The sequence below is a fragment of the Melospiza georgiana genome, chromosome 12 (genome assembly GCF_028018845.1).
Source record: "Melospiza georgiana isolate bMelGeo1 chromosome 12, bMelGeo1.pri, whole genome shotgun sequence".
NCBI lineage: Eukaryota > Metazoa > Chordata > Aves > Passeriformes > Passerellidae > Melospiza > Melospiza georgiana.
The window spans coordinates 10,240,171-10,253,199 of record NC_080441.1 but is presented as its reverse complement, the minus strand read 5'-3'; the positions used below and the strand labels follow the sequence as shown (position 1 = coordinate 10,253,199).

At 36.4% G+C, this 13,029-nt stretch overlaps 1 protein-coding gene across 5 annotated transcripts in view; it reads left to right on the top strand.

Annotated features, from left to right (window-relative positions):
* Window positions 1–13,029, top strand: part of TENM1 (teneurin transmembrane protein 1) — a 769,900-nt gene that overhangs the window by 445,284 nt on the left and 311,587 nt on the right. The gene's annotated exons all lie outside the window — the stretch shown is intronic.

Here is a 13,029-nt window from a genome sequence, read left to right as displayed (position 1 = left end):
AGAAATAAATAAGAGTTAAGTCTTCATATCCTATCTGAGATTTTTTTTAGTGAGCTGGACTCGAAAGAAGTTTCTTTTAAAAAGCATTCTGTATTTGAACAATTTATAAAAAAAGTTTTTTTTTTCTTTGTGATATATTCTTTAGATCAGTCCCTTTTGCAGCAATTTTCCTGGTATTGGATGCACTTCACCTTATGATCTTGATATCAGCTTCTGATATCATCAAAATCTGAATGCTTCTGGAAAAAAATTATATACAGATTAAGTGTTAGTGGAATCATAGTTTTTCAAGTACTTTGAAAACTTGTCAGGTCACTCATTTTCTCTTTACAAGCTTTTCTGTACAGCTGACATTTTTGGTATTGTAATGTTGAAATCTTATGAACAGTTGTGACCAAATCCTGCACTTTCCACAATGGCTGAAGTGAATGCAAGCACATTAGCCATTGAATGGTGCACTGAAATGCAGTCCCTGAAATTTCATCAGATGGATGGATGGATGGATGGATGGATGGATGGATGGATGGATGGATGGATGGATGGATGGATGGATGGATGGATGGATGGATGGATGGACGGACAGAGTGAGAGCAGCTGGGGAGAGGCTGAGGGCATGGCCTGCTCTGTGCTGCAGGTGGGGCTTCCCTGTGTGAGAACATCATCTTGCCTCCTCAGCAGTGACTTGTGAAGGCTTTTGTGCTGCACCTGGGGTGCTGGCACAGGGGAGAGGTGAGAAAGAACACGAGAGATGGGAGAGGAGGGGGAGGAGATTGAAGGAGATTCCACTGTTCGTGTCCTGATCATGTCACCCGTGGGATTTTCATCTCTGTCCAAGGAGATCCACTTCTCTCAAACAATAAATGTAAAGCAAGGCATCAAATGGCAGCAAGTTAGTTGCACATCTCATGCCTGTAGGGTTGGTTGAGATTGTCTTCAGTCCCAAGACACTCTTCTACTGTGCTCATTACACAGCAAAAATGGGGCCTTAACTTGGGGTGACTCAGAGGCCAGCCACAGATAGTGCTGTGCAAATATATTGCTGCAAAACAACTATTCAATATGTTCATCTTTTAACTCAGGGTTGCAGTGTTATATTTTCCATGAGGATGACAAATTTGGGGGCGGGGGGGAGAGAAGTAGATGTAACAAATAGATTTTAAAATTAGACTTATCAATATGCTGTGAATACTGGATTACATCCACTCAGTAAGAGCAAAGGCATACAGATCAGAATTCTTAGATAACAAAAAGGAATAAACTGAGTATAGTAATGGAAAGATATTCACTTCTCAATATTCATTGCGGCTATATCAAGCTAAAGGACTTATTTATATTTATAGATTGAAGCATATCTCAGATGATATAGTAATCTAAATTTTTAGTGCTGTGAGAGAAGTCTATATTCTCAGCACCAAAAGATCTGCTGGCTTGAGGAGCAGACATGGCATTGGAGTTTTCTCAGTGCTACCATGCCCTGACCTTCAAGTGTCATTATTTTGAAAACTGGATAAAGTTTCTTTCTGTCCCCTTCTATATCTTTGCCTCCTTCTCAGAGCTGCTAATGAAACCTTCTCTTAATAGTAGTTACTATGGTATTAGTGATGTGGATATATTCATCACCAAGCATTGCTGTGATACAATTGGCTGTGGCCAGATGGGGCATGTGCAGTGAAAATTGTGTTTATTTGACTACAGCTGAAGACCAGCACCAAGACTTAATCATTTTCTTTACATGGTACAATCTAAACTATTTAATTTAATAGTCAGTTATTTGTCTACCACAGAGTAGAAAAGAATGTAAAGGCAGTCCATTTCACCCCTGAGAAGCAGCTTTTATGGACAGGATGTTGTTACTGGAGGTAGAGGGGAGGCACACTGCTCCTGCCAGCTGCATGGCTTCAGCTGCACTTATGTCTGATGTCAGCATGGGGCTGCTGTTCTGTATTTGAAATGTCCTCTGGATAAAAATTTCCATCACAGCTGCCTTAACCAATTGACAGAACATTCTGTCTGAAGGTGCGGATGTGTGGCTCCCAGAGCAGAGATGGATAGCTGCTATCAGTACTAGAAGAAAATGAGCCTGTCTCCCAACCATAAACTGGAACATGTTCTCACGATCAAAGATGAGAAACAACGTTCACCCTTAGGAAGGAGGAGACTCCTTTTTTTTCACACTGATTTCCTATTCTGATGTAGACTAAATACCTAAACACACACACTATTGAGAGCCTCATGGAAATAGATTTTAATAACTTGTATTGTAAAGACATCTTCTTTCAATGGCTCTCAGAGAATAGTGGGAAATCCTGGAATAAGCAGATTAATGTCTGTAGAACATTAAAGAATAAAACAGCCCATACTTTCCAACAGATAGCTGCCATTATAAACCTCTCCTTGCTTATTTTGCTTTTTCTTTTGTCTGTCATATCAGAGCAACCCTTTGAAAATATGGAGTAAATATGACTCAGACTAGCAGAGCACTTGACAGAGCTACTGAAGCTCTTTGGTGGCAGTAGAACTACTCACAGCACGAGTGAGACACAGGTTAAACACATCTGTTCTGAGGATACTGCAGATCAGCATTATTTTTCAAGAGGACTGAAGAATGCAAGGCAAACCTTTGTTCAAAAGCTAAAGGAAAACTTTGATACATGCAAGAATTTCACTTAAAAAGCCACCGCTGTTTTGGTGAGCTGTACAATTTATTATGCACAGTTTATCAACCTAGGAGCGTATCCAGGTCATTACAAATTTGATGTTTGCTTACTCAGTGATACTGCTTCCTGTACCTATTTCAGTGACAAAAATAATTTTCCTGCTGTGTTTCTCCCAGTCAGACCAAAAAAAAACTGAAGAAACTGAACTGAATTTTATTTTAGGGCTTGTATCAGTTGCAATTTTTGATGAATTCTTTTACAGTTAATTCATAGCTGAAGAGCAAGACAAAGGCCAGAATTCTAGACAGAATACAGAAACTCAGAGAATGAAAATCCATGATTTAAAGATGTTGGTATAATCTCTTCTCAAAACATAGACCTTCATTTGCAGTTCTGCAATCTCCTTCCAAAGTAAAAGCCTTAGTAACAGTCACATCCAGATGCTATCTTAAAATTTTTAAATACAAAGTATTTCCTTCTATACAGTGTCCCTTAAGGGAAGATAAAATTTGTGATATAATTCAAAACATTGGTATTATAAAATCGATAAATTATGTCATTTTCTTACTTGACATCTTTGACTAGATTATGAGATTTTATGTTGATCTTAACTTAATTTTGACCCTGATAAACAGGCAACATTTTAAAAAAATTACAGTAAAGTAGGGTAATCTGGAATCACAGTGGCAAGATATAAAATGCCCCAGTGTTACTTAAGGAACCATTTTTCATTGTCTTACTTTTCCAGATACACAAATTGAAGGAACTCCCCTAAAGCATAAACCAGCCCAAGCAAACAATAGAAGATGAGGATTTCTGAGATTTACCTGCTCTCTACTGGCCTTTATCTACTCATCTGCAAACAAGGCTCAGCACCTGTGGATATGTTGCCATCAAATTTGTAGGTTCTAGATTAGTGAAATGAGAGGATATTGTTTTCTGTCATTCAATCAAGTTATTCCATTGACTTTACAGAATTTGTATGATTACAATTCCTCTAGTGTTTCATGAAAGCAGAATAATTTACACTGTAGTAATATATTCAGCCATGGTTGACAACAGCATTAAATAAAGTGCTGCTTCCTTTAACTGAGGTATCAAAAAGAACCAGAAGGGGCAAAAGAAAAGGGAAAAGTAAATAAAATTATACCTCATGGAAAGAGAAAGCTCTTGATGAAAAGAAAATAAATTTTGTGACAACTGAATAGGAAAGCACAGTAGAATCAGATGAATCAGAACACCCTGGGCAAAACATCCACAGTGTGTACTCCTTAAAGAAAACTCTACTGAAATAAAGGAGCAGATACAGAGCTGTAAGAATCAAAGCACATATTAAGTATGCTGAAAACCATTTACAGAACAGGAATCCTAATTCAAAACAAGTGCATTTGCTATTTATCAAACTGCTCAAAAAAAAAGACATTTTTTAGTTAAAACAGTAATGCTCCAAGATGATACCTATACAGCAGAAAGATAAATATGTGCCCATTTTTATCAGAATTTCATCTGACTTCTAAGAAAGAAACTTGACTGGAAAACTGACGGGATACAGAGCTAAACTTTTCCCCTAGAATTACCACAGTAAAATACAGACAAACTGCAGAGGCAACTACGGTTGTCATATGTCTAATTTCCTTTGTCTTCTACTTCCATAGCAGTGTGTGAAAATATGAATGTAACACAGAAGCTCCCTGACATCTGTACATTGTTATTAGTAAAGTACAAAAAAATCTGGTTTTCTCTGCCATCCCATTTATAACAGAATCGCTTCCTAGCTCAGCCTCTGTTACTAATTCTAAATGAATGTTGTCAAATTGCAAAGTGCATATTGTTGTCAGTGTAACCTGTTATTACACGCTAATGCTGTGTGTTAATGAAGTGTTAAATATCCAGAGCTGCCAACACCTTGATCCAAGGGAATATGAATACTATGAAATAGATGTGATACATGGCTAAAATGATAAAAATTATTGATCATTGCTTGAATGAATTTCTAATATAAATTAGGTATATATTTCTAAATTAAGATATCTAAATAATCTAATGGGCCAGATCTTGGCTTCTGTCTCTCTACATTAATTTCTTGTAATTCTCTTTCTTTAGGGTTCAATCCTCCAAAGTGGTGCAGCTACATTGAAAAGGCTGCACACTCTTGCTTTGTACTTGATAATAATAGTGTTCAACACTTTGTAAGCTCATGTCTTGAATAATCAAACTTATTGATATCAGTAGCCTTATTCAATATTTAAAATTACAGTTTAGAAATGTACTCATTTTTCAAGTGAAAAAAGGAATATGATGAAAGTCTACAGGGCAGTGATGTGCCTCAGAAATCATTCTACTGAAATGAATTACTTTTTTGACTGAGTAACTTCAGAAGGCATTCACATCAATATGGTTTATAATATGTGGAAAGGAAAATTGACAAGAATTCTTTGGAAAATAGAAGCAGTACTTTCTCACCACTTCATAAACACTGAAATATACATTCTTTTATGTAAGGGTGAGTGAAGGGGTTGAGATGTTCCTTGCCATCCAGCCTTTTTAAGGAATCAATCTTACTGAAAACCATAAAGATGCAAAGGTATCAAATGTAAAAGGAAATGACATTGTTGAGTGTGGACTGTGCTGTCACAGACACAGGAGCACATTAGGACAAGCAATACTACTTTTATTAGTAGCTGTCCTTTCTAGGAGATTGCTTAACTCAGCCCATTTAACAACCTGTTCCTTGCTTTTACTTTTCAAAATGCATTGACATTTGCCCTTCTTATTTCTGGATGCAGCCAAACAAATCCAATAGACTGGGTCCAAGTATGGAAAACAGCAGTGTCATAAAGCTTAATTTCAATAACAAGCTTCAGCAGCTCAGAAAATGCATACTCTTCATTCCTCTTACAATGGAAAGAAGTATCATTTAGCCTCTAACAAGGAAAGAGGTAATGAGATAAAGATTTAATGCTTGTGTTTATAGGAGGCCTGTGTGAGATTATCAACTGGAGCAGAAGTTTGGTTTTGTTTGGTGGGCTTTCAAAAGGGTTTTTTGGGTCACATCTGAAAGTAAAAATTTAAATTTCTTGAACATAGATTACTAACAGTTTCTTTTAAAAAGAATAGTATATTAGTGCAAAAGAATTTGTGCAGTAAGCATTATGTACCTGTCTTCATGCAGCTAAATATCAAAAGTTATGTAAAGTTATTACATTTTTCTCTTCTGTTCTTCCACACAATAACAATGGGGATTTTTCACATTCCCATGACATACTTTTCATTAATAGAGACTAATGTTCTTTGTGTCAGTGCTGTTCAAACAGAAGAAAAACCAAGGTCTGGAATATGGTCCAGCTGCCAAACTGGGAGCAGGACCTAATAATTTGTGTAGATCTAACTTAGTGCTTGATTCCTAAGTCAGTGACTCTGAAACAGTGCCATAAGAGTCTTTACTTATTTTTTGCATTACTCCCACATCATCAGCCAGTGAGGAAGCAGGAGCTGTAAGGAAGGTCAGACTTCTTCCCATTTCCCCTCAGCCAAGATTGATTCCAGCACCACTGGCTGCAGTAACTCCTTTGACCCTTGCAGTTTGCGTTCCATCAGTTCTGCTCCTCCTGCTTTTTATCTCCAGCAAGGATGAGGGAATGGGATTCAGGAAGAATGTCAGCAGTGAATCCAAGAGCCATCACATTGAGTTGCAGTTACTGAGAGACTTGGCTAGTTGTCACTTTTATTAGTTTTGAGAAAAAATAAATGTCTGTAATTCTTTGCTCTCCATGACCACTGAGAGTTTTATGGAACAGAAGCTCTTTCTGCATTTGATAGGTTATCCAGCAAAAGAATAATTACCTCTGATGAGCTCTCTGAAAAAAAAAAATTACCTTTTTGTGACAAATATGTAAAATTATCAAACAACTGAGAATTGTGGCGTTTATAGTAATGCAAGATCTTTGAAAGGGGGAAAATAAATAATGCATTTAAATCTGCAAAATATTATCTTCAGCTGTAAAAATTTGGTGAGATAGATACTATTTAGCTATGTTGCATGGCAAAGCACAGCTTTAAGAAGTATTACTGCACTTTTCCATTTATCTTTCAACTCTGCCTATATTTCATTATTATTTCTACTCATGACTCATACGTAGTATTTCTACATTTTTCTACTAAGATTGACATATCTCATTTATTTTCACACCAGAAACCTTTCCTATGCATTTCCACAGCCAGATACTAGTTTCTTTTAAATACTATATAGGCTTAAGGACCTATTTTTCCAAATTCTAAAAATTCAAAGCTCTGGGAGCTGCTATACTATGTGTACATCCCATCAGTAGGCCACAGGATATGTAATAATATTTCCATATCAAGTTAAGGCTCCCTATTATGTCTGTGTGTATATATATATAAATCAAAACATATATGTGGGCTGACCAGTTTGCAAACAACTGAACTGCACATAATTCACTCATTTATAAACAGACTTTTCATCCAGTCATTGGTTTTTATACCAAATATTACGTTAGATTGTTTGAAACTGATTCTCCTCTTTCCATCCAATACACAAACAACTTAAAGAAGCCTTAGGTGAAAGAAGCATGAAGGAATTCTCTGGTGCTTTTGTTCTCATTCCCATGAGAATGATTGTGTTTCTGATCCATTGCTGCACAGTGAAAGTTCAAATTAAAGATTTTGCACTTAGGATGAATAAAAGAAACATTAAAATTTCTTTCAAGTATAGCAAAACTGTAAGTTTAACTTACTGTCCTATATCCCCATGTGTTATTGAGTCAGGTTTACATACTCAATACATTTTCCCAAAGGCTATTGCAGATTTACAGTGCATTCTGCTTTCCTGAAGTACTTGCTTGTCTACAAAGTACTACTGATAAAAATTAGATATCAAACAAATGAGATGGGTGTCATTAACTTATAAATAATTAATTGAATGCTAGTTTGGTAATAAATATTACAGAAAAGACCAATAGGTTCCAAAAGAGTATTTCCTATATAGGTTCTTATTTAAAGTGCAAGGGTGTGATGCTGTTTAGGAGGCTGAATTATATATATCTGGATTTCTAATTAGTCCAGCTATTAACCTTTTCTCCAGTTTCTCTCTTTGGTGATGTACTGTACTATAAATTCCATAAGAGATTACCTTGCAGAAAATATGGTTTTTCATAAATGCCCCATGCATATTTCATAATCACTTTTAATTTATTTATTCTCCATCTGATTCTCTACTGTCTCATACTGATGCAGTTTTACCTGTGCAAGATGGATATGAACAGAATTTTGTGGTCACTTAAAGAAAATATGCCCTTTTTTTTCTTATTTTTTGCTTTTTTTTTTTTTTTTTTTTTTTTTTTTTTTTTTTATGAATATGGATTACAGAGCTTCCAAAGGGTTGAGGCAGCTCAGAACTTCAGGTGTGGAGTAATGCACCTAGAAGAAATTGCAGGCAGACCTAAGGCATTAAATTACTGTGTAACAAAATTATCAAGTCTCGTTCCCCCTGAGCCCACAGTTGCCCAAGCAGGAGCGTGTGTACATCTATATCTATATATTTGTGTATACACACACATATATACACAAATATATACATCTATGCAAAGATCTCTGCAGGTCATCAAGATTTCTCCACCCAGATCTCTAAATGGTTTATTTTTAAAGAAGTGGCATCAGAACCTTCTGCTCAGAGCTGATGAAAGCCAGTAAATGGGTGCCCATTAATGCTGCATTAGCATTGGAAAACTGCTGCACTTCACAAAAGCCTGCCAGAACACGACCCAGGCTGGACTCTTAAAATGGCTGCACATGTATTTGTAATTTGCCATCCATTCAGAAGGTGAAGAGAGGAGAGATCAAATTATCTAACTCTTCACAGGAACTTCTGAAAAATCAAACACAATGTCGTTGTGCTGGAGCAGTTTCAAACATATCTGTAAACTCAAAATGCTTGTTTTAAAGATATTTTAATTAATTGTTCTGTTACTTCATATCTTTAGAACAGTAGGTTGATGTCTATAAGGATTTCAAAAGTCAAAACTGACAATACATATTTAACTATCATAACCACCCAGCTTCTGCCTTCTCATCTAACTAGCCCTGCAATCTAGGAACATCTCTGCATATTGGGATTTCTGTTAAAGTTAGTATTAATGAAATAGAGTTTTAAATTTCCCTAGGCTCAAGCTAGACATTAAGAATATAAATGTAAATTAGCAGGGACGAGCAAGCAGCCTTGAATACTAACATTTTCATCCCATAACTTTTAGTTAAAAATGTGCTACAGAATGAGGGATCCAGCCTTCTGCAACTGGCATGCTCAAATTCCATTAATAATTATCAGAATATTTCTATAATTGTCTGTGTGCTTGCTATAGCACTGTAAGACTCAGACAGCCTCCAGTTACAGATTATTACTGTCTGTCTGATAAATAATTCCTGTCCAATTCCATTTTGACTTAAGACTGTTTCTAAAAAGATTCTTTTCTGCTTAAAAAAAATCCAGTTATAGAACAAATGTGACCACAATATTCTACTTATTTCACTTTTTACTGGCAAGACAAATCTTGCAAATTCATTCCCTTTTCCTGACATTTTTATAGCCACCTGCAGTGCTTATTTTCATTGCAGTGTATTTTGTATGATCATGGGTGTCCACACTCTGCTTTCCTTGACTCTCTATCCCCATCACCACTGACAGTATGTTCTGATGGTAAGCAAGTGAAAAAAAGATAAATAGTGATAATTACTTCAAACTGTTGACATGGTTAGTAGTGAAGAACCAATTCTAGTTATAAAACCTGAGATTTTTATACTTGAAGAATGGCTCCTTTTAAAACTTTTCACAGTGATTAAACACTCACTATTTGTTATGACCAGCTGCATAATCTAACTCTTTACCCACTCAGAATCAATATTATCTTTCAATATATGCTGATAGCAATGACCATAACTAGAAGACAGTAAGGGCTGGAAGGACAATGATGACACCTCACTTGAAGTGCTGAAAAAATGTTTGTGTTTTTTGTGGCTATTCAGGAGTATTATCTCATTGGAACAATTGGGTTGAATAAATTAAAAGGAATAGTTTGTTATAAATAGAGTGATTGTGAATGCTTTATATGAAAGTATTTTTATCCTGTTTTCTTTTGGTGTAATGAAAAAAGTGATCAATCACAGAACTAAAAAATAAGCTGGAAGGGATCTCAAGAAATTTTTGATCTTACTCCCACTGGGAGCCTGGACCTTTCAAGTTTGAATATTCCCAAAGATAAGACCCCTCCAGGCAACATGTTCTAGTATTTCCATGGTGAAAACATTTCTCATAATATCTAGCTGTAATTTCTCATGTGTGCCTGTTGCCTTTTTTCCTGTCCCATCCTGCTGAACTCACTCCAGACAGTTGCTGTCTGCCTCGTACTAGGGGAGCTCTAAACCATCTGTCAGGTGTGGACTCAGACATCCTGCAGAGCGGCACAGCATGGCTTCCCCACCTGCTGCATGCAGCCTGGCCTGCTGTCTTTCAGGGATATTTTGCTTATTCTTGTTCAGTTTGTTCCTCAGGATTCCCAGGTGCTCCTGCTGTCCTGCCTCACCTGTGCACTGCGCAGGCTCCTGACTCCTCTGCACTCACCTGCACAACTTGGTCTGGCCCTGAGTGAACTTCCTGAGGGTCCTGTGAGCCCTGGGCTGTGCAGGGACCACCCCTCTCCACTTGATATTATTCCCAAATTTGCACCCTTGCCCACACTTCAGGCTGTTAATAAAGGCATTATATGTTCTTCTGACATCAACAGAAGATAAGGAATCTGACAGGTATCTATGTGGATGGATTAAATGGTTGATTGCTGTGTATTCCTGTTTTTCCAAAAGGAACCATATGAATTGACAATATTTTAAAAGATTAAAAACCTTCTCAATGAATCTTGAATAAAGAAGTATATATAGATTTTCCTGAACACCTGCATGATAATGATGCAAGCCTCAGAAGAGTTTGTGTGAAATACGTCTTGATTTACTACCCAAAAAACAACCCCATATCCATCAGTTTCAATGTGCAGTTTTTGTGGGAGCAATTTGAGAGATTTTGCTAACAAATACAAAGCTGAAAACAAAAGAGTTCCCTTGTAAAAATTTGAAATTCTCTATTTGCTCCAGTGTAAGTGATGCTAAGGGATGAAGATACCTGACAGTCTTCTACACCAACCTTTGTAATTTTCAATAAGTATTCCAGAAATTTGCTAATGGATTGTATCCTAAGCTTTGGGTCATTTGGTTTGTTTCATTTGGGTTCAATTTCTTTTCTGATTTTGTTTGGTTGGTTTTATCTCATAGATAATGTATTTTTTAGCACAACATCCTTTTTTATGTTACTTATTGATTTTCTGACAGTTTCAGCCTCAGTTCTGAAGACAATTCAATGTCTTCCTATCAAGTGAATTTTGGGTACAATATTTGAAGTTGCTAGAGAACAGTAGAAAATTAGTCCAGCATGACTCTCAGTCACCTTTGTTAAGGGACAATTAGGATACTAGCCTAGGCCATAAATTTTATTGCAATTTCTTACAAAAGTGAAGATGAACAAGAAAATTTAAGGCATCACAATTATCAGTGTGATGCCTCTTAAAAACCATTTGGTTTAAAAGCATTTGACATAATTTAAAAGACATTTTTTGCAAGCTTGCCTGCTAGGAAGCACTTGGGAGTCTAAGTAAAATTTGAATGTTTATGTTTTAAAGCACTTTTAATGCAAGAAATCTGTGTATAATTATCTCTAATTAGTCATCTCTTCCACTGAGACTTATACTAAGCATTTAGTTTTTCTCTACAGTAGCTATTTCCCAGGCTTCTTTAATAACTAGGACTGTCTGACAAGCTGAACTCAGGATCAGATTTCAAACTCATCTTATTCCATTCTACCTGTTGCTTCAGGACATTTCTTAATGAGGCCAGAGTTACTTTCATGTCTAATTAAGCTGAAGAGATTAAGATATTTAGGTCTTGTTTTTGTATACTCTCCTAAGGGAAAAGTAAATACATAAGCAACAGAGATCAGCAGAAATACAAGAAAGAAGAAAAGCAGCAGGAACACAGGGGATTATTATGTAATATAAGGGAACAGGAAAAGACTGAGTAGATTATCTTTCCTAAAGTATGTTCACTTGCCTCAAAAAATATTGCACTGAACTGTGAGTTCTCCCTAACATGATAATATGTATTTATCAGATGAACCTAAAAGAGAAATATGGAAGAAGGGACTTTATGTCTTTATAAAATATATCTGAAAACAGATCCTGATTAGGATTTCCTATTTATATAATAAACTGGAAGGTAACCATGAGACTGATGAAACAATGTATCCAAAATACTCTATTAAACATGCCTTTGTTTTTTATGTTCCTTATCTTCTCCAGTGTCAGCTTTCAATGCAATGAGAAGTTTATTATTTCATTTGGGAAAGAAACGATCCCTGCTTTATGGAAGCTTAATCTCTCTTCAGAAGTGCTTTACCTTAGTTCCACCCCAATGGGCAAGTGGATAAACTCAAACCTCTTTTAACATGCATTCATATTCCAGAGTACACATTTCAATTGAATCTTTTTCAACAATGTTTTTTAATAGTCATCTTTCTTAGTAAAAGGTTTCTCAAATCTTCTTGTTTAGGTACAGCTTTCTGCAGTACCAAAGAGGTTCCTTCAAAAGGCAGCAAAGCATTTAAACTAATCTTTTCATAACTCCAGCTCCTTTCAATTACCTGGCCGTACACTTATTTATACATTTTGCATGTTGCTTTCATGTGAATTTATGGGTTTTCTCATTTTTTTCTTAAGATCTGAAAATATATGGATGCTCTTATATATTTTTGCCTTTTTATTCATGACCTAGAATTCATTTTTATTTGGGTCTTGGAGGGAAGCTGGGAGATCCAACTGGTCTGTTTGGAGGGTTCTGTAGTTCAAACCAAAATAATGAAGAAAAAAGTTCTCTGTGTCAGTTGGAAATTGATTTTTTTTCTCCCAGTTTATCAAAAAAAGAAAACCCAAGAGTGTAATTTTAAACATTAATATTTCTTATAATTAACTGAAGGCAAATGAAGTAGCTGGTACCGCAGGTACACACCGGCGGCCACCACCCAAGCCAGGCTTCCTGGGAAGTGGCGAATCAGCCCCGGTGCCAGGAGCATCAGCACCACCTTGTGTTCGTGGGACGGGAAAATCAGCCCGGAACGCGCCTCCCCAGGCATCCACACCGCAGCGCTTCCTCTGCTCCCCACAGCAAGCTCACGAAGGAGCCATATTTGTCAGAATTATGCATAATTTTTGCTACTGTAAGTTTAGAATAATCGATATATCCAAGTACATGAGAATTTATC